Raw genomic sequence first — 22,714 nt, 5'->3', positions numbered from 1 at the left:
AGAAACTAGGCAAAATACAGGACGCTTCGATGCTTACTGACTTTAAAATGGCTTGCTCAATTTTCACCACCTAATTAAATTTCAATCTTGTCGCTCCCTTGCGACGCCTATGCACCTATTCGTTTCCATCATTTGCTTCTATAGACTCCCTTTACCTTTGAGTCACATGACCGATACAGCCATAGAACAAAAATATTTAAAACAATCACGGTCGAAACCTTCTCCTATGTTTAAAACCTGGGAGGGAGGCACCGATACTACACACGAAATATAGAACAAAGTTTGTTTGAACTGCAAGATAACTCCAGCTTGCCAACAACAATCAAGGCAGGCTTGGGGACAATCGCTAGTTTTCTTTTGTTGTGTACTTTCGATCTTTCCTGACAAACATGGAAAAAAGGCCACAGTTTTCTATGCACCAAATATTAATTTTCATTGGAAAAAGTAAAACCATGCGTTTTTCAATACTTTATATTCAATCAGTTGAAAGGTGCTCGCGTGACATTACTTGCATTATGTGCATGAATTGATTTTCATTCAATTTTTGACACTTTTGATGAAATGCGAAAATGTGTTTTAATCAGTTACGCGCTTTTTCCATGTTAGTCCAATTTTTGAGATCTGGGCTCACAGTGACAGTTCGTGACAGCGGAATCCCGGCTCACTATGACGTACAGAAATTTTGTATTGGTTTCTCCCTCCCAGTTTAAAACCATATCTACATAAATAAAAATGGAATGGAGTTTGTATGTCACGAAATGGCTTACGACCGAGTCAACGGATTTGAATTATTCTTTCTCCGTGTTGTTCGTCAAGGGTTCAGACGTGTTTGTGTGTCTGAAATTCCCAGGATGTTTACCGGGAAAGTTGGAGAATCGAGAGGGAAGGGAACTGTAATTTCGTACGGGACGATCCAAAGTGATTTTCAACAGCCTACTTGATGGCAAGACGAAGTTTGCCGGGACCACTAGTAAAAAATAAAACTACAAAATTTATATAGACTTAAAAAGCGCGTAACTCAAAATTGTGACTAAGGATGTTTTTCAAATTCGGCCCAAAACAACGTCAGGAATCAACTGCCGATTGCCGTTTGGATGGTATATTTTATTTGATAATAACGGAGCACCATGTTGGCATGAATAGTAAGTCTATGGTATGCTACGCTATGCTGTGTAACAGGAAGATTATGGAATCACTTACGATATCTTAGGAAGTTGATTTATTTTTCAGAAATAACTGCAAAATATCCCGAATAAAACACTTATAAACCTATAAAAATTCCGCAAAAAATTCGGAAAAAAATTTCAGAACAAGTTTAAAAGAAAATGCCCGTAGGATTTGTTTTTGTAAAAAGTTGCCTGGTGATGCCGTTGTTAGAATTCCTGAACACCTAGACGAATACTTGGAGGAATCCTTCAATAATGTTTAAATATTACAATGGAATCTTCAGTAGAAAATTCATTTAGAATTTCAACAAGAAATTTCAGAAGAGTATTTAAATTGAAACCTTGTAAAAAACTCATGGAAGATTTTTTAGAAGAATTCTTAGAAATTTCGTTGCCAACTTTGACTAAAATTTCAGTATTTCCTAAAACAAACGAAATCATCGAATGAAATTATTTTGAGAAAAGTTGAAGTTCTGCTGACAAGATCTTTGGAATATTTTTGTATTTCAAAACATTATTTCAAATAATGTTTTATGAGATATTCATTGTTTGGTTTGGTATCTTGCTACAATTTTTCATGAATATTGGAGACAATCTATAACAATAGAAATATTTGACTTCGCAGATTACCAGCTGACTATTTTCATCGGGATGCAACGTCCTCTGACCCTTTCTGGCTACGACCATGCCCCAAAAGCCGCCCCGAGGTGAACAACATATTCAGAACGCGAATTCAGGGTCGTTCCGGTTACCGTTGCTATCTCATCAATAAATCATATATAGTTTTGGAACGGCCGCCGGCAGTCTAGGGTTATTTGGGAAGGCATCGATGCATGGACGTAAAGCTACACATGTTCCCAAAGTGAACAACGCTCAATGGTGACAACGTTTGGATTTGGTTAGGCGAGCATCCTTGCGCCACTTGAGCATACTTTGTTATCATAAACGAGTCATTGTAGCTTCATGTAGGGAATATGATATTTTGATTGCTTTTCCGTTACGCCAAATTTGTTCCGCCAGACGCGATCCCGAATGGCTGTATGCCTTTAATAGAACTAGGAACATATGAGCTTATGTAGTCGATGTTAGTAGGTAAGTGAGATGTTAATATTCAATGTATTGTGTGGCTTTTATCCACGATGAAGTTGGCTGGGGCGTCTATTGCTCCATTGCTTTGAGGATTTATTCGTAGCTCGAATCGAGTGAATCGAGTTCAATGGTTCGTTCAAACTAAACAGAAACCAGCTTTACATGGATTATCAACGAGGTGGACTTCGTCTTGTTGATCCAGAAGCTAAGACCAAAGCGCTATTTTTGAAAAACATTTTCTCTAACAATTTAGAAAGTGGTCGTAACACAGATGAAAGATATTTGCTTAATGATAACATTAGTGGAAAATTATCACGAAATGCCAGAGAATGGTTACGTGAAGGTGTTATAATAAATTCTAATTATAATTTGCCAACCACATATCTGTTGTATGGATTTTTCATAGATAAAAATAAACAGATACCAGCAATTGAAACTAAATTCCAAATTGATTGGGAAAGCGTATGGGAAAACATAAGTTCAAGCTTCTTACCGCTCCAAGTACGTGCTAAATTATTCGTATTTGTGAATGATCTCATACCGAACAGAGAGAAATTAAAGGCATATAACATCGGACATGTAAACGAGACATTTTGTGACAAATGCGGTTTATCTGACACCAACGAACATCGTATCAAGCAATGCCCTAAAGCCAAAATGATCTGGAACTGGTGCTCGAATGTAGTAAGACAAAATATGAATATTTATTTTAATGATATTGAAGATATTCTGCAGTTTAAAATTCCAAAATCATCGAAGCAGTTGAAAGCTGCTCTTTGGTTGACAGCTAAAGCGATCGAATTTAATTTGAGGGTTCATGAACCAAATTTGTTCACGTTCAAGAAAGAAATTCGAGAATTGAGATGGAATAAAAGAAATGTTTTCAACGCGGAATTTGGAAGGTTTTTAAATATTTGTTGATGGTACTATGGTAGTAGAAGTGTAGAAGTAAGTAGAATAAGAAACAAGAAATGTAACACGAACAAATATTAGATTTTAATAAATAAATTTTGAAAAAAAAAAAAAAAAAAAAAAAAAAAAAAAAAAAAAAAAAAAAAAAAAAAAAAAAAAAAAATGTATTGTGTGGCTTTTATCCACGATGAAGTTGGCTGGGGCGTCTATTGCTCCATTGCTTTGAGGATTTATTCGTAGCTCGAATCGAGTGAATCGAGTTCAATGGTTTGATGTTTTGAAGCAAAGTTTCATAGATCCAAACTTTTTTGTTTACCGAAAAGATCGGCGGTGGTGTAGTTGCTATAATCATCCATAGGCTATAAAACTTTTTTTTCGTTGTTTGAAACCAAACTTTGAAAGAAATCCTTTTGAAAATCAAGAAGCATAGGATTTATGAAGCATTCCCATCAAGAGATATTTTTCGACAATTTTTGGGGGCTGATTTGGAAGAAGTTAGAAGTTATTTAAAAATTTATTAATATGAAAGCCCTTGGCGATATGATGGAATTTTGTACACCCTCATTAAGAAAATTCCATAAAGCTATTCTTAGTTGATATATTTATCAAATGTTTTCAGTTGGTATATTTTTCTGACCAATGACAAAAGGCCAAAAAAATCCTGCCGAAGCTTCTACCCAGTGAACCACGTATCGTATAAGAATGTGTGCCAAAATCTCATATTCATTCGTCAAAAATCAGAATCGCACAAAATGCCAAATCAAAACGAATAAATTTTAGCACAAATTGTATATAATTCTCCACTACGATTCATTGTCGACAAACTTTGTTGACAACAAACCATGCCGTAAATAGTATAATCTAGAATCGCGTCAAGTTGTATAAACTGACAGATCATATATCAATGCAGACTAGCATCAAATGAAATCGCAATAACTTAGCGAAATTTACCACCCGAGGTTGGTATCTACTGGCGGTGGGCTTCAAAGAACAACAAAGCGTGTGTGTTGTAAAGTAAATTTCCTTTCATATTGGCAAATAATCACTTCTCATTTATAAAGCGGTCTATGGTGTAGTGGTGTGGTACTGGGATAGGAATCCAAAGGTCTAGTGTTCGAGTCTCGCTGGAAACTTTTTTTTTTATTTTTATCGGAATTTTGTGGCATCGTATTGCTGACCATGGAAAGTCTGAAAAAGTCGTGGGAAGTGCGTATATGGCCTCCACTTTGGTGTATGTGTATATAGCGTTTTCATGCATTTTATACGAGTGATTTGATTCATATATAATGATGTATAGCAAAAAATATACCAGCCAAAATGTTGACTGGGTAGCTATCCAATCAGTTTGCTTCTTTCTATCAGTAAACTTTTTGAAAATGTAATTTTGAAAAAATCGATGGTTCACATTAACGTTTTTTTTCCAATGAACGGTTAGAATTCCTACCTAGACATTCAACCACTTCAACATGAAACGAATTTGATTCGTCTTGACAAATCTTTAATTTTCCAACTTTATACGCTTTAGAATAAGTATCAGAATTCTGAATCTGAAGGACTTCATGTAAGAGATGTTGTTTCTCAGGCAGCGTTACGGAATCAGTATTGTATAATATTTCCACATCTAGCTTACCCGAGGTTCATAATCAATCATGATCATTAACTGCGGGCGGTAATATTACTAATTACTATAAGCAATACCAAGGGACAGACTTCATCGTATCCCTTGAATTTGAACTTGTCCAAAAACATGTTTACTTCTATTTCCGAACATGAAAACAGCACTCTCTTAGTCCAATGTCTGGTCACCACAGAAACCGCAGCTTCCAAATCAATTACGATGACTCGCGTGATATCGCAAATCACAGATCCCCTTGCATGGGAACCCCGGTTTGCCAGTTTGCAATTTTGCCAACCAAAAGCGCCAATGATGGGCGGGAAGCAGATAAATTGAAAGCAATGAAAGCTCACTCATAATTCGTTCCCATCGTCAGCAGCTATTCGCCAATGTGGTCGACACACAGTTCAAGATTATCAGATCCGATCCGAGGGAGCTCTTCACCAAAAGCTATGGTTGACACGACCCGGACCAGACAGACAGAAGCAGCACTGCGCTGATGGGAGAGAACGCGCTTTGCTTTGGGCCAGCTTATTGTAATGGCCTGACTTGAGACCATAAATTTTCAACGCCTTCCATCCGATAACGGTTCCGAGCGCGTCAGAGTTTTGCTTCCTTTACGAGCCGATGACGGTGACGATATCAACGCCGCACAGTGGTTCCCATTCCCCACAAATCCAAAAAATCAAGTTCGTGATATCGTGATATTAGTTCAATGATATCTTGTTCCATAGTTATATTTATTGAATTTTTGCCTTAACTTTGTGGCATAAGTAATAAAAGTGAGATGAATAAAATAACATGATTTTTATATTTCAATTACACAGCTTAACAAAAATATGTTTGCAATAATTTGAGTCGACAACCAGGAAGGAGTTTCCAACATAGTTCTGGTCTTCACAAGCCTCTAACTCACGCTTCCACGAGTCAACCGATGACAAAGACCGCCAGCTAAGGGTTGCGTACTTAGCTGGTAGTGCTACCTTCTGAAATAAGCTAGTGTGAGGGGGTGCCAGGTGGGAGCTTGGGATTATTGCCTACTTCAAGCGAAAGTCATCTATACTACCGTACGGAATATAACCTTTAGTACTTCCTCCGGGAGGTAGTCGAGCATCTGGTCCCTCAGACCAGGGGCTCAAGCATGGTCTACCTAGGATGTGATGGGGGTTCATTGATGGGCTCTGGTGAATCTCTACAAAAATCCACATATCTGCAAGTAGCCCTGAGCTAGCGACCTGGTACCGCTTTCAAAGTAGGTAACTTAGCCCTCTGGAGTGTCAACCGGCATATCAGGATGGATGCCAGTAAAATTCTGATTATGGTATACTGGCCGCAACCAACATGGACACGATTACGGAATACGTATAGACACCGATGATGCAGAGCTCACAGCCATGCAATTCCACTTCCCTAGTAAGGATGGATGACACCTCCCCGAAACGGCGAGTGGGCTAATAGCGCGGTTGCCCCCGTCCCATTAAAATTTTGGAAAGCCTCCGAGTAAGTTCTAAATCCGCCACCTTAGCTGGTGGAAGTAGGCACAGTTGAACGTTTCCTGTCTTGCACCGATCTGGCTCTGAACACGGTACCCCATGAAAGACCGTGTCAACCCTAGCACGTCTCGCACTGCTTGCAAAGATCACCATGGGATCAGGAAGGCAACTACTTACTACGGAGGAAGATAATGGCTTGGAGGGGGGACCCAATAAAAATGGAGAACATCTCAGACACGGTAATGGAGGTTGAAGCAGCAGAGGGTAAGAACGCAAACGCGTTCGCGAGAAGCGGAAAGCTACAACGCTCGCCAGTAGCACAGCAGGAGACACCAGCAAGTAGCAGCAGGGCGTTGCAAGGTAGAATTTTTAAACTCCAAGCAGGACTAGGGTTTCAAAGCCCATCGTCCACACTGAAATCGAGCAACAGCATTTACCAGGAAGGCCTAACGGGGAATTCGAAGCTATTGGAAGTCAAAAAAAAGGTCAATAAACTCTACGAGTACATGAAGGACAGGACCAATGTGCATCACAATATTAGGAATCTGGCAACGAGCATAAAATCTGCCATAAACGCAGCCGAAAACGAACAGAAAGCGCTAAAAATGAGAGCCGAGGCAGCCGAAAAGGCACTACAAAATTCTAAGGAACAAACAGTGACTGACACAGCAGGGTACCTTCCTGTTGAACGGAGCAGAAAACGATGAACAATGGAAAACCGTCAGGAGTCAGAAGAACAGAAGGAAGAGACATGGTGAAGGAAGAGAAAATAAAAAGGAGGGTACGAAGAAAGTGACTAGCCGCCCACGGCGTGAGTGGTCGAAAGGGGACGCCATCCCAAGTAACACGCGAAACATCTTTCAAAGAGATGAATTCTAAAAATGGTTCCAAATATGTATCAATAAAAGCATCTGTAACATACCTAGTTTTAGTTCCATTGCATTTTAATATAAAAGCTCATATAGTTTCATTATCGTTCCAATAAACTTGCATTTAACCACTTGTTTGACGATCAACTTTATCGAAAACAACGAGATTTTCTGCAAATGGCAATAAAGTCAAGTTTATCAAGATGTATTCAGTAACTTCACAAACAAAATCTTGCAACTTCTCCCAAAATGTCTATTTTAATGTTATGTTTCAAATTACTTCCAATTAAAGCATTCGCAACTTGAGTTCATTGCATTCAAGTTCCGTTTCAATATCCACTACTCAAGAAGATTCATACCAGTTGCGCGAAAGTTTCACTTAACTACGTGCTTGACAGCCAGAAGTTTGTTTGTTTCAATCAAGTTGCAATCTGATTGAGTTTCACATTACGCACCATGTGACTACGAAATCATATGTTGCGCGAAAGTTTTTGCAATTACTTTAGTTTATTTGAGGTATGGCCTAATTTTGCCGAAGAGTACAGTAAAGTAACAAACAACGAGCCTCCATTAACAGGTAATGTGGTCGCTTATATAGTGGATTGGGGAAGCAATTGTTCAAAGAGCTGATGAAGTAGTGAGAAGAGGTGATGATTGGTCGAAAGTTCGATTCTCGTTTATATTTTTTTCACTTAAGTATTTTGCATCAAATTAGCAATTTCACTATAACATAAGTATGTTGCAAACAGACTCCGCCTCTTGCGCTTTTTGCGTTGCTATTCAGTGCAATTATAAGTCATATTTCAACAACTCTAATTAGTTTCAAGAGATATTTTTTTCTTGAGTTGAAACAAACTGTGCTGCTTGGGATACTAGTTAAGGCAAACGACCAAACCACGTACGCAGCGATTCTTTGTAAGGTCAGAGAAGATCCGAAGCTAAAAAAAACCTCGGAGAGAACGTGGAGAAGAGAGGAGAAATGCTCTTCGAGCTAAAGAACGATCCGGTGTTCCTCGGCCTACCAGGAGTTGATTGCTGAGTCGTTGGCCAACGAGGCAAGCGTAAAAGCCTTAAATCAGGAGTGGTTGAGTACAGATACCTGGACGAGATCACATCCAATGATGATCTGCAACAGGAATTGCGATCACAGTGCGATATTGGAGGTGTGGCCATGATAATCCGACTTTCAAAGTCGTACGATGGCACACAGTTAGCGACGATTCGGTTACCAGTGGCCGCAGCCAACAAACTAGTGGAGAAGGAAAAGATGGAAATTGGATGGTCGGTTTGTCCGCTGAGACTCTCTCTCGAGCCGAGAGGCCACCGATGAGGTGCTTCAAGTGCATGGACTTTGGACATCAGGTGGCAATCTGTAACGGTCCCGACCGATCCGAATTGTGCAGTAAATGCGGGGTAAAAGGGCACTTCGGGAAAGATTGCACGAAGCGACTAAAGTGTTTACTCTGTAAACGGAGGAGACCTCAATGCATGGGCCGTGGAGTGGGGTAGCAGGGTAACCAATGCCAGGGGTTACAGCCTGCTGGAGGCTCTGACAAAGCTAGATCTCCAGTTGTGTAATGAAGGTACCGTTAGCACATTTAGGAAAAACGAACGAGCATCGATCATTGATCTTACATGGTGTTGCCGATTGCTGGCGGGCAGCATGAACTGGAGGGTAAGTGAGAAGTATGCCCATAGCGATCACCATCCAATACGCTATATTATTGGTCAACGGGACTGCGCGGCAACGCCGAGAACCACAACTATCGTACAGCAGTGGAAGACAAAGGTCTTCGACAATGATCTTTTCGTCGAAGCACTTCGTGTAGACAGCAATATCCCGGATCTCGATGTGGTGGAGCTGACAAGGAGCGTGTGACATAACAATGTCAAGAAAACGGAAGCCATAAAACAATCGGCGTCCCGTATACTGGTGGAACGAGGCACTTAGCACTCTTCGCGCCGCTTGTCTTAAAGCCAGGAGACGATATCAGAGAGCGAGACACGAGGAAGTTCGAGAAGAACGAAGAATTGTGTTTCAGCAAGTTCCAGCAAGGCCTTCAAACGAGAGATTAAGCTGAGCAAGTCTAACTGCTTCGAAGAGCTGTGCCGAGCAGCTGATGCTAATCTTTGGGGGATGCCTACCGAGGGCCCGTCGACGCCGGCCGAAACATGTGCAGACAAACGGAGAGTCATCGTCGAGGGTCTATTCCCAAAGCATGATCCTTCTATGTGGCCGGCCACACCATATGGCAATGAAGAGGTAGGAAATGCCGAAGCTCGTCAGATCTCCAACGAGGAGCTTATAGCAGTTGTGAAAGCGCTGAAGCTGAACCAGGCTCCGGGTCCGGATGGAATCCCCAATGTGGCACTCAAAGCAGCGGTCCTTGCATATCCAGATATGGTAAGGAAGGTTATGGAGAAATGCCTGTACGTAGGTCATTTTCCAGAAATATGGAAAATTCAGAAAATGGTACTGTTGCCGAAGCCAGGAAAACCGCCCGGGGATTCAGGATCATATAGGCCTATATGTTTACTGGATACACTCGGTAAACCCTTGAAACTGGTTATCCTCATCAAGGTGATGAAATGCACAGAGAGCGAGATCAGGCTATCAGAAAGACAGTTTGGATTCCGGAAAGGAAGGTCGACAGTGGACGCAATTCGAACAGTGCTGGGGAGGGCCGAGAAAGCATTGAAACAAAAGCGTAGAGGAGATTGTTACTGCGCCGAGATCACGATAGATGTGATTGCCACAGCGCTGCACAGAATGCGGATTCCCGACTACTTGTGCCAGATTTTGAAGAGCTACTTCCAAAACCGTGTACTGAGGTACGAAACCGACGCCGGCCCGAAGGAGTTAAGAATAACGGCTGGAGTCTCACAAGGTTCCATATTGGGACCAACGCTGTGGAATGCGATGTACGACGGCGTCCTATCGTTGGAGCTACCCTAGGGGGTCGAGATTGTCGGCTTCGCCGATGACGTCGTCCTAACAGTAATAGGCGAGGCGCAGGAGGTAGATGAAATGCTGGCACCGGAGGCAATTGGTCTAGTCGAAGATTGGATGGAGTAAGTCAAGCTGAAGATAGCCCACCACAAAATGGAGGTGCTACTACTAGTTTGCAACTGCAAAGCAGTCATGCACGGTGAGATCACTGTCGGGGGGCATGCCATAGCATCACAGCGAAAGCTGAAACACCTGGGCGTAATGCTAGGCGATCGGCAGAACTTCAACAGTCACGTCGATTATGCATGGGAGAAGGCGGCGAGGCGAACAATGCGCTCACAAGATTTATGCCCAACACAGGTGGTCCTGGGAGCAGTAGGAGGCGTCTTCTGGCTGTCGTATCAGGATCGCTACTAAGATACGGTGCGCCAGCCTGGGGCGCGGCGCTACAGACCAAGCGGAATCGGGATAAGTTAAACATCACGTTCCGACTCATCACCATGCGAGTGGTGTGCGCGTACAGGACTATATCGTCGGAGGCGGCATGCGTAATCGCTGGGATGATCCCGATCTGCATCATCCTGTCCGAAGACATCGACTGCTATCAGCTAAGAGAAACTAGGCAGGCGAGGAAATTGGCAAGAATTCGTTCGCTGACTAAGTGGCAGCAAGAATGGGATGCCTCCGAGAAAGGAAGGTGGACCCACAGGCTCATCCTGAATCTATCGGCATGGGTGAACAGGGAGCATGGAGAAGTGAATTACCACCTGACACAGTTCTTGTCAGGTCACAGTTGCCTCAAGCAGTATCTGCATCTATTAGGCCATACGTCCTCACCATTCTGTCTTGAGTGTATGGAGATTGATGAAACGCCAGAACATGTTGTCTTCGACTGCCCGAGGTTCAACATAGAATGAAACACGGTGGTGGCTGCTTTTGGTGAGTACTTCAGCGTAGATGGTGTGATACACGGAATGGTGATGCAAATAATGTCTGGCTTACAGCGCAACTGGCGAGAAGAGCAACGAAACGAGACGCAGATAGCAGCGCTTGACTGGCACTTGGCCGACCATGATCGAGTCGGAGTAAACTAGATCGTCCGCCGGAGACTAGCTGAGTAGATCGCGAAACAGCACCGGCAAATGATCGTCGGGGCGCCTGTGAACCGGAAGTTTCTTTCTACCGGAATCACAGGATCGACCTTGCCATCTGCCCGGATAGCATCGGTTCGGAAGATCTTCCGCCGCTGGGGAAATCTTTGTCGGAGTAGGATAGATCCACCGTAAGGGGCTATTCTGAGTAGTGCGAGCGTATCACCGGCTTGAGTCGTCGGAGCGCCAGTGAACTTGAAGCCATCCTCCAACCGGAATCTCTGGGCCGACTGAACAACGCGTAACGTTACCGGTTCCGGGAGATATTCCTCCGTTGAGGGACTCTCCATCGGAGTAGGCTAGCTTCACCGTCAGGAACTAAGCCTAGTAGTATCGATCATGACGAACCGTCGGCTTTGGGTCGTCGGGGCACATGCGAACTGGAAGTCACCCCTTAACCGGAATCGCAAGACCGACATCGGCATCCAACTGGTCCGCCCGTAGAGCACGACGAGCAGAAAAAATTGAGTCAAGCGTACCAACAAAACACAGTAGCATCCATCGAAAAAGTCTCACATGGCCCATGCAAGAGGTGACAAAAAGGCGTAAAGGCATCAACAAGCCCTCTGGCTCTTGAAGTAATACCATGAGGTAGTTCCAGGGGAACTTCGGACTTGTAGCCCAAGCTAAAAAAAAGTGGCGTGGTATAGAGTTAATTCCCCTTTTTTTCTCTGTTACCGCATTCGAGATGTGCATCCACTGTAGACCGTTGAGTAATAGACCGTAAAAGATCGTTAAGTGAGAACCACAGAGCCTAAATTCCATGTGCTCCCCAGATAGCCGGGTTAGGTTAAAGTTTCTAGCTTTGCACTTTTAAATTTTATAAAAACTATAAGGGTACATCCCTATGGGGTTGTACGAACTGGTAACGTAGGACCACGATGGTTAATTTAACTGAATTTGATGTCGTTCTTGTTGCTCGTTTTGACTTCATACTGTTTTCAGTGCTCGAAACTTTCGTTAATATTTATGCACATAACGATTTGCATCCAAGTGTACGTTTAATCGTGTCCCAAATATACATTATCTTTATCCGATGAATTCGTCATATTTAACTATGAAAATGTGAAATTCACTTCACGTTGTATGATCATTTTGAAATTATATTAGTAACCTCCTATGAAATATATGGTAGCATTGGAAAAAACAGTAGTGATTGAGGCTTGTTCAGCATGCTGAAGCAAAGTCTAAGTAATTCTAATTAAAGAATAATGAAAGCTTCAGTCATCTCTTTGTTGATCTTATGGTTTGAGAGAAATATTATTCATGGCTTGGCAATGTGATAAATAAAGTCGGAAATATTACTCAGTTAACTCTCTTACGCACATTTGGTGGCCCTGAAAAGAGCCAAAGGCTTTGTTAGCTCAGATGCTGTCATAGATGAATCGCACTACAGGATGTTTTCAGTTGATTGCCAAGGTTAAACGAAGAATCCCCAACGCAAGTGTATAAATTTGTATAAGTTCTTTGCTTATATGACGAACCAGATGAATGTTTCGTAGTGTGGATGGCACACATCAGCAACAAGTATTAGATCACACGGCTAAAGTCGAAATCTGAAAACGAAGCTTAAGTTTGTAATCTTGAGCGATACCACAAGCCGTACGCTCGATTTGCCTAATAATAGTGGTAATGATGCCTAACGGGCTTGGTTCTTGACTGCACCACAGATGAGTTTATCACGAGCCGAAATCTGTAAATGCAGGTCAATCCAGGAATCTTGAGCGATTTCATAAACCAGATGCTGATCAACAGCTCAGCAGGCTTCTGGCTACGAGGTGCTCCTCGTTAAGCAGGTTCGGAGAAGCTCTTACCAGCTCGAAAGCGAAAATGGAATGAGACCGAATCCTGTTGTTGTTGTTGTTTGTGAGGGACTTTAACCCGAAGGTCATTCGTCCCTTACCGAGACTGAATCCGGCGAAGGAAGCATGTTTTAAACCCTTAGATTAGCAGATGATGCTCCTCCCTTTCGTGCTCTTCTCTTTCTGATCGACCTATCTAGAAAATGGGTATGTGCCAATAATGTGTTGGGCTAAGAATTACTTGAAAATTGCGGAAAAAGATAATGCGTGAGAAATTGATCGAACATGAATAGTTGGAATGCTTGACATTTATTAAATTTTCTATAGTTAGCTGTTGATAATCAATAGTTTTCATTAGTATGAAGGTGAATTTCTGATCCATGGGAGCCAAAATGATGAAAATTGTTCAATCAGAATTTCTCTTGAAAACCATTCTAAATATGTCGCAATTTTGTTACATGTGATAATTTTCATAATCGAAGTGCTCCCTTGAAATATGGCAAATCAAAGACAATGTTGGAAATGCCACTCTAGTTTACAATCGTTGTGAAATGTTGAGCACTTACCCCGACGGCACTGCAGCAGCGTCCACGAATAGTCAATTATTCATGACAAATTAAATTTTGTGCGAAGCTGTGAGATTGATTGAGGAATATAAGATGTAATAAGGTCGGAAATATTATTCCTTCAACTCTTTTCCACAAATTTGATGGCCCTGACAAGGGTTGATGGCAGATAAATAGCATTGCGGGATGTTATCAGTTGATTGCCATGGTTAAACGGGAAATTCTCACGCAAACAGAGTAGTGAATCTCCGGACACAAGTCGAAATCTGGAAACGATGCTCACTCTTGAAATCTCGAGCGGTTCCGACGCTCGATTAGCAGCAGCTCCTCGGATCAGCAACTCTGGGGGCTTCTGGTATCTGGTTCCTATATCTGCTTCTTGACCACCGATGCTGACTCACGAGTCGAAATCTGGGAGCGCGGATAAATTTGCGGTGGCGATGACGATGGCTTGGACGCTTCTCCGAGCGGCAGTAGTTCACCGCTCGGAGAAGCGCCCAAGCCATCGTCATCGCCGCCGCAAATCAATCTTGCGTCTTCCTCTTCCGACGACACAAATTGGACTGTGACGCGGGTGCAAAAGCAAAGCGAGAATGACTCGCCCGACCGTGTTCACAGTCCGACCGCAAAAAGAAGACTGAGGGAAGAAACAGGGACCCGTTTGCTTTTATAGTGGGAAGCGATACCGTCGAAAAATGCTCGAACGGGATTGGTTGGATAAGAAAGGGGTCAACATTTATCAAAGTTTCAATAATTTAACAACAAAAATTCACTTATCGGAAGTATTACTATCGATGCGTAGATACATTTCTGATCGAATGATACTTAAATCAAAATAATTGGATCATAAGCAACTGAGTTATTAACGTTCAAAATCTCTCCTAAGTTCGTTACATGTCTCATTTTCCGTACTTTTAAAGTGCACCCCAACATAGAAAACAAAGACGTAGTCCTACGTCAAAAAAAAACTCTTTAAGGAGTAAAAAAGTACCCATTTTGATAGAAACTAGTAAACAGACAAACAGGAATCTATGAAAAAAGGTTGTTTGGTTGGATTTTATTCTTTCTTTGAAAGACGATTTTCGACATTTTGTCCCTACTATTTTGTTCTTCGACCTCTAGTGTTTAGTTTAGTGGTTTATGAAAAAACAAAATGTTCAAGATGATTGATACTTTACCATTTGTTTTGTATAAATTCTGAATTGCCCGAAAATTACATGGTGTTCATATTAAAAATGAAAAGAGCGGGCAAGTTTAGTCTTTTTTTTCTATATAAAAAAATAGAGACTTATTGTTATATCTAAGCTAGATAAATTGATGGATTGGCAGAATTTTAGCATGAACCACTGTGCGCCACCACCGCCGCCTTCCACATGGCTCGGCAGATGATATAGCGAAGCGACGACCGCCGCCACCGTGACCCCAATTCTACCGCAATCGTCTTCGTTGGCGGAATAGTTATAATTTCGGTACCTCCAGAGTACACAAACTGTCAATTATACGTTCCCGGTCGGGGGCTTTCTTATCGCGATGATCCGATTCGAACCCGGCAAGAGAAGAAATCGGATTTGAATCCCGGGAAGTGACTCGCCGCAATGCACGTGCCGCTGTTGTTCTAGAGAACCGTTATGCGATGGCAATCTTAGCTTGGGGGAGCTCTAATTTTCAATGATTGTAGTCTTCCGACAATTGAACAAAGTGTTACATTTAAGATTGTAGGTTTTTAGAAACTATCTTGGCTTGTGGGTTGCTGGTTAGATAGTTTTACGGCAATCAAAACACCTAACCATAGTGCCATACCCTTCGATACACCCCCCTTATAAATATATCATACAAGAATGATTCTTGGTTGATATATTTCACGATTTTATTTCCATAAGCATCATTGGCGTAGCTTGGAATTTTTTCTGGAGGGGGCCTAGGGGGGGCCTAGAAAATTTCATAGTTTCATAGTTTTATAGCAGTGGTCCTCAGCCCTGTTTTTTTTCAACCATTTTTATTCCTGATAGAGGATTGTTTTTGTAATAGTTTTGTTTGATGTTCTTCATAACTTTGGGAGTAGAACAGTTTCCCGAAGAAAAATTTTGCGGAACTTTTCAGATTTAAGAGATACAGACATCACGTCCGGCCCACGGACCGCACTTTGGTGACCACGGATTTATAGCATCCATAGCAAAATTTCATAGTTTTAACAGATTTGTATTGATTTTAATTATTTGTTATTCTGTCTCATTTCACGGCAGATAAGTGATGTTTGTAAATTTAAATTTTTGCTACGAAAAAGATTCATTTATTTTGTAATCCAGTCAAAAATTCCTAAATAATTTTAACAAAAAATCACAAGAAATGTCCTTTGTTATTCTTCCACGAAATTTTTGGAATTCAAACATGTGTTTTGAAGAGATTCCTCTGAAAATTCCTACGGGATTTTCTTCAGCAATTATATTTTGTAATTTTCAGTGTTTTCTCCAAGAACTCCTTTACCAGTTTTCACTGATTTTATCCTGGGATTCCCACGACTTTCTGATCTTACCAGAAAATGTCTCGAAGAATCTCTATCGAATTGTTTAAAAAGTATATTGAAGAACTCTGCCAGATAATGCATTACAAATTATTTTAATTATTACTCCTGGAAGGTACTCTACGTTCTTATTACATATAAATTACAATATATCGTTTAAAGTATTCTCTGGTTGTTAATTAATAAATTGATTATGATTTTTTGGAATTATTGAGGATTTCATCATAAAAAGCTCTAGGAGTTTCACCATAAATGTCTTTAAGATCATCAAGCAAGGATTAATTCCACGGATTTCTAAGAAAGTTTGCAACCAGTTTTTTCAGCTTTGCTTTTGAAGTTCGTCCTAAAGTTCCTCTACAAGATTGTTTGAAAAAATCTTAGCAAAAATTATCCAAACTTCTTGGAAAAAACTTAAATGACTCTTCCAGGTTTCATCGTAATATCTCACAAGAAATTAAAAATAATTCAATTGTAAAAATACTAATCATGATGTCTCATAGAAGCTCTCCGCAGATCTATCTGTGTTTTTTTCACAAAATATTATTTTAAGATTCCTTTAAAATAAAGGAACAACATCTCGTATTACTTCAAAACGCTTTCATAAATATTTTTTATTTGTTTAAAAATGCCTAACTATGAAATGTTTGAAGAAATCTAAAATTCCTATAAAGTTCCTAGCGTTCAACCGTTGTTTTCAAAACTCTTCCGCGAAATTACTCAAAGATTTCTCGAGTAATTTGTTCAGGGATTCCATAGAGAATTATATCACTGTTTACATTAGATTCTTCCAAAAAATTAACCAGAGTATAATTTAAGTATTCTCCAGAGATATTTTTTTCTTCAAACCGCACTCACGATTCTTTTGGGACTTTTTTTCAATATTTTTTTCATCAGATTAACTAAGATTTTGCAATTCATTATTAAACTTCTCAAACAATTCTTCATAAGTTCCAAGAAATATTCTTACTAGTTCTAAAAATAACTTTCAGGTTCTAAAAATAACTTCATTTTTTTACGAATGGTAATCTCAGGATTCTTCCATAAAAAAAAATTCCATCTTATTAACTACTTCAGGAATATTTCAATATTTTTAGTGATTGCTTTACAAATTCCTATACCAATCGCTGCATATCAGATTTCTAGAACACATAGATCGGGTTGGAAGAAGTTTTTTTGTATTTTTTTTTTTAATAATTCTTCACAAGAATTCGGAGAAAATACTTATTTCCTGTCTTAATATTCGAGAAATAATCCATAGAATTTCTGAAATTTGTTGACAATGTTTCTCACAGAATAGCTTAAGAGGTACTTGTAGGATTTACTACAAAAAAAATCTTGTTTTTTTCCTTCGTCTTTTATCATTAGAATATTATTGGCGTTAAAACGGATGGAATTTTCACTGAAAATATTTGTAATTAAAATCTTAGATAATATATTGTATGAACTCCGAAGTTTCATGATACTATGATGAAAATATTGATGTAGGTCCCATTTTTCCTAACTTTAGAAATTCCAAACAAACTTTTTTCAAAAGTTTAATTTCGATTATTTTGTAGTACTGTAGTACTGTTTGGAGTATGGAAAATGTTCCATGCGAAGGAAGGTGAAACAACAAAATGTTGAAGTCGGATATCTAAAACCTCTTCAATAAATTTCCAAATACCCTAAACGGTGTATCTTTGATGATGCGGGTAACATTGATAGTGAGGCACTCACAACATACTAAACAAAATAACATAATATATGTTAATCAGTTAAATATGCGAAAGTTAAGAGTATTAGTATGATACTTCATGTCAGGACTATTTTCATTGGAAGCGATAGCATTTGAGTTTTTATATTCTAATATTAAAAATCGATGAGATTTTTGTATTTTTGAAATCCTTACAAACATTTTGATAAGATTTTAAATAATTCGTTGCATATCCCTGACAGCCCAGTTAAAGTAGATCATGAATCCGGTCTCAAATCTCATATCGAACATCATTTTCACAAATTGGGGCCATTTTTGTAATCAAAGTCAGAAATTTCCATATAATGTTATACGCCTGAAGGTATGCGACATCCTCACTCGGTTTTGTTCGAAATATTTATGTTTCAAAAATGTTTGATTTATGTTGAATTCAATGTCGAAACGTGAATCATTCCATGTATTTTTAGAAATATTAGTTTATACCCATTTATACAAACCTATAAGTGTTTGTTATGCATATTTGAATTTGAAACACTTTTGCAGGTGATTTTTTTTTTTACAAATTCTGTTATTTTATAAACAAATTGGAACCCACGATCTCCATTAACATTCTCCAATCAAATTCTAACTGAAATGATGCTGAACAGCAGTTTGGTTGGCGAAAACCCATTATCAAAAAGTTACCACACAACCGAAAATAGACATTCAATTATATGAAGAATTATTGATCGATTCAACATGGATCGTCATGCAATCTTTAAACTGCAATCGATAACTGAGATATTTGTTTTAAAAATATTAGATAAATATATTTCAAACCTAATGCAGAAATATTCAGATTTTATTATACAAATTTCTTAAGAAGGTCCATCAGAATCTTCTTTGGAAAATATCCTTAAAATTTATCTTTCCTTGACTTATGGTTTTCTAGAATTCTGCCAGAAAGCCTCTAAAAATTCCGCCCTCGTATTGCACAAAATTCAAACCAAGAATATGGATTCTGCTACTAATTGATAACATTGTTTCTAAGAGGTTTTTTAAAGAAGACCAATATATGTATCTATGAATATCCTAATGAATCTTTTCCATCTTCCCAGTTATTTTGCTACATTTTTATCTACAGATTACTTTACCCCTATGCTAATTTTGAAAGCGAAAGTTCTCCTGGAGGTTTTCAGCAATTTCCCTCTGATGATTCTATGGCAAGAGGCGTTTCAAAAACAATTTTCTTTCCAATTTTTAAATAAACTGGGGATTTGAAGCGAAATTCCTTGAAAAAAAGTTTTTTTTTATGCAATTTTCGATGTTTTTTGGAAATATTGTTTAAGGCTAAGTAGCCCGTCATTCGTTTTGGCAACAATGATGACTTTTCAGCTTGCTTTTCAAAGTGATAAAACTCAGTCTTGATAGTTTATATTGACTTGAAAAAGTATCACTGTACGCGCTAACATGCATAAAGTATGCTGATACTTTTTCAACTGTGTCAGTGCAAAACTAACTGATTTTCTTTAATTCGAAATCGTGAGATGAATTAGCAACAATCATCAACGACGCGTACAAATTTCAATGACGGCCTACTTCGCCTTAAGGCATTGTAATGAACTTCGCGGAAAAAAATGTAATATTTTTTCTTTTGAAAAACTATTCAAAGAAATGTCTAATAGAACTTTCAGCGAAATATCTTAGTATTAGATTTGATGGAATCAATGATTTTTGGAGGAATGGCGAGGAAAAACTGAACTTTTGAATGATTAAGTAACTTTTTTTAGGTAAATCCGGGAACATTGTCCGGAACCAATTTGCTAATAAAAAGTAGACAAAGAAGGAATGAACGTCTTCCAGGAGGACGTTCATTCCTTCTTGCCTTCGCTTTGAAAGTATGAACAAGTCCCTCAATTTTAATTGGCTAATTTTAAAGAGATTTGCAAAAGTTTGAAGCCAACCTTAAATGTTACTTGAGGAATTTGATTATACTAAAATTCTATAAAGTATATCGAAAAGTTTTTTTTTTGAAAAATGTTGCTACAAATCTGTAAAAAAAAATTGAATCAACATCAAAGAGAGAATTTATTGCTGGAATAAACAATCTGATTGATTTTGTTACATTGTTTCACACCAGGTTTAAGTTCTACCATTGATCTGAAGACAACTAGAAAATGCTGAAATACCTTGGAAGTTGAGCCTGATTTTTCGACAAAAATTTTTGTCATGAAATTAGAAATTAGTAATTTTGTCTATTTTTTCAAAAAATTTTGGGACATTATACGAGTTGAAATTAATGTATGGATTATTTAAGTGAATTCTCATAAGAAAAATCATCATCGCCGGATATCTCGAGCAGGTTATCCTCCAAAAACATTAGGAAGCAAAATATAGTTAAAAACGAGTTTTGAGAATCAAACTTCCAGGATATTGACGCTATTTTGTACCACGGTAGTTTTTGGAACGAAGATGTCGAAAACTTGCGTATATCGCCTACACCAAGAAGCTAGTCTCAACAACGTAAAATAACGTAATTAGTGAAGAGATTTTTGTCAATAACAAGTGTCATGGACATTGTGTCAGAAAGTTTTACTTCGTGGTAAATTGTTTTTTTTTTTTTCAATATTTATTATCATCAAAAATTCTGGGGGGGGGGCCTGGATGAGTCTGGAGGGGGCCAGGCCCCCTGGCCCCCCCCTGTTCCTACGCCAATGATTAGCATATATCCCTGACAAATGAAAAAAAAATAGTAGATTGTGCTAATATTAAAACTGGGCAGAAAACTATTTGGAAGCATCTAGCTATCGTCCAATCAGCTTCCATCAGTAAACTTATTGAAAAGGTAATTTTGAACAGAATGATGGTCCACATCAACGAAAGTTCAATATTTGCCAATGAACAATTTGGATTCCGACAGGGGTATTCGGATTTGATTCATTCCAACAAATCTGAAGGCTATTTTACTGATCTTGTTCTTCTAGACATAGAAAATGCATTCGACAGTGTATGGCATGAAGGATTGTAAATAATATTATGTTAGAGTAATCCAAAGCTATCTGTCAAATCGTACATTTCAGAGTAATTATCAGAACTTCTTCTTCTTCTTCTTCTTGGCATGACGTCCTCAATGGGACAGAGCCTGCTTCTCAGCTTAGTATTCTTTTGAGTACTTCAACAGTTATTAACTGAGAGCTTTCTCTGCCAAAGTTACAATTTTCGCATTCGTATATCGTGTGGTAGGTACGCTGGTACTCTATGCCCAGGGAAGTCAAGAAAATTTCCATTACAAAAAAAAAAAATCCTGGGCCGACCGGTAATCGATCCCAGACAGCTTCACCATGGCTTTGCTTTGTAGCCGCGGATTCTTACCACTCGGCTAAGGAAGGGTAGTTGATATGAGTTTTTAAAATTTGGCATAGACATGAAAGAGTAAAGCCTATAACATATACAATTGATTCATTTTGTTAAGGGCTGGTTCATATATTTCATAACGCTTAAATTAGCCATTTTGAACACCCACCCAACCCCTTGTGACGCTTTTGTATTGATACTCTACAATTTTTGTATGAGCCGTAACAACGTTGGGACACCCACCCACCCCCTAAAGCGTTATGAAATTTGTGAATGGGCCCTAAGTCGTGCATAATTTTGATCCCATTGAGGACAGCTTTGCCAGCTTAGTATTCATCCAAGCTATTCGCCTTCCTTGTCACGAAGCCGTTTAGCGAACTTAGGGCCCTCCTATTGATTACACGCCTGGATAAACCTGTTTTCTTCGTGCTCCCGAGACTGGCAAAAATGGAATTGAAAAATTCGCCTTTAGTCGTTCTCGGAAAACTTATTTTAATTCCTTTCGTAATTAAAACTTTTGCACCTCCACGTAGATTGAGAGTTTTGCCGGGCTTTTACGCTCCGAGCCATTCCAGATCGCTACAGCGTGACAGTTAGTCACATCGAAACATGGAATCTTTTCAATGGCAGTCCAAGCTTTGCTGATGCTGAGCGTTGGTGTATTTTGCTGCCTTTTGTGGACTTAATGAATTATTCATTCGCAGTGGAAAAGCCAAATGCGTTCCCAAGCTGGGGCAGTGTTTTGTTTTCCCATTTTTTTTATAAGCGGAAATTTGAAAGCATTCAAAGTTTTTCCCGAATGGGTGGCACTGTAAGGTCAAGTCTATTTCCGGAGGGAATTATTTATGAGAAGCCGTAAATTTTCACCACATCATCTACCAGGGGAGATGATGCTGAATATGATGGAGTATGTTCCGTTTTATTAGCCAGTCAGAGCACGCTCTTCATGATACGACTCGAGTGCGTGATGATGAGTCGGTGATGTTCGGAAGAGCAGTCTGCTGTTGTACGCATAATTGTCCCATGTTACATTTTTGTTGGTTTTGATTTTTTGACCCCACAGGAATACAGATTATTGATTCCACGTATCAGGTGATTCATGATTTTAGTACCCTACTGAAATCAAATAAATCCAAAGTTTTTGTTAAATCTAACATGTTCTCACTGCACTGTTATAAAATTCTCTGAGAATCTTGCTCGAATGATGTATGATTCCTGTCGTGATTTCCCTACAGTAGCGGGTATATATAATGCCGTTTAACTATTGAAAAAAAGTGTGAAGACTATTGATTTGAAAGTTACAGAATGGTTGAATTTTGACAAAAAATTACATCAAGACAAAAAGTGCTCTATAAAAGCGATGCGGTGTACAGCCCTATTGAATACAAATACACAAAAAAAAACAGATAAATAAAAGATACAAAAGTTTTATGATAAATAAGATTGTTTAGTGATGAAAAAGTTACAGATTTTAATGATTTGATCAAAAGAGCAATTTAATCGCTCAATATCTTAATTTTGATATGATAAAAGATGATATCAATCTATAGACTC

Source organism: Aedes aegypti, chromosome 3 (assembly GCF_002204515.2).
Source record: "Aedes aegypti strain LVP_AGWG chromosome 3, AaegL5.0 Primary Assembly, whole genome shotgun sequence".
Lineage (NCBI taxonomy): Eukaryota > Metazoa > Arthropoda > Insecta > Diptera > Culicidae > Aedes > Aedes aegypti.
Note: the sequence above shows the minus strand (reverse complement) of the source record.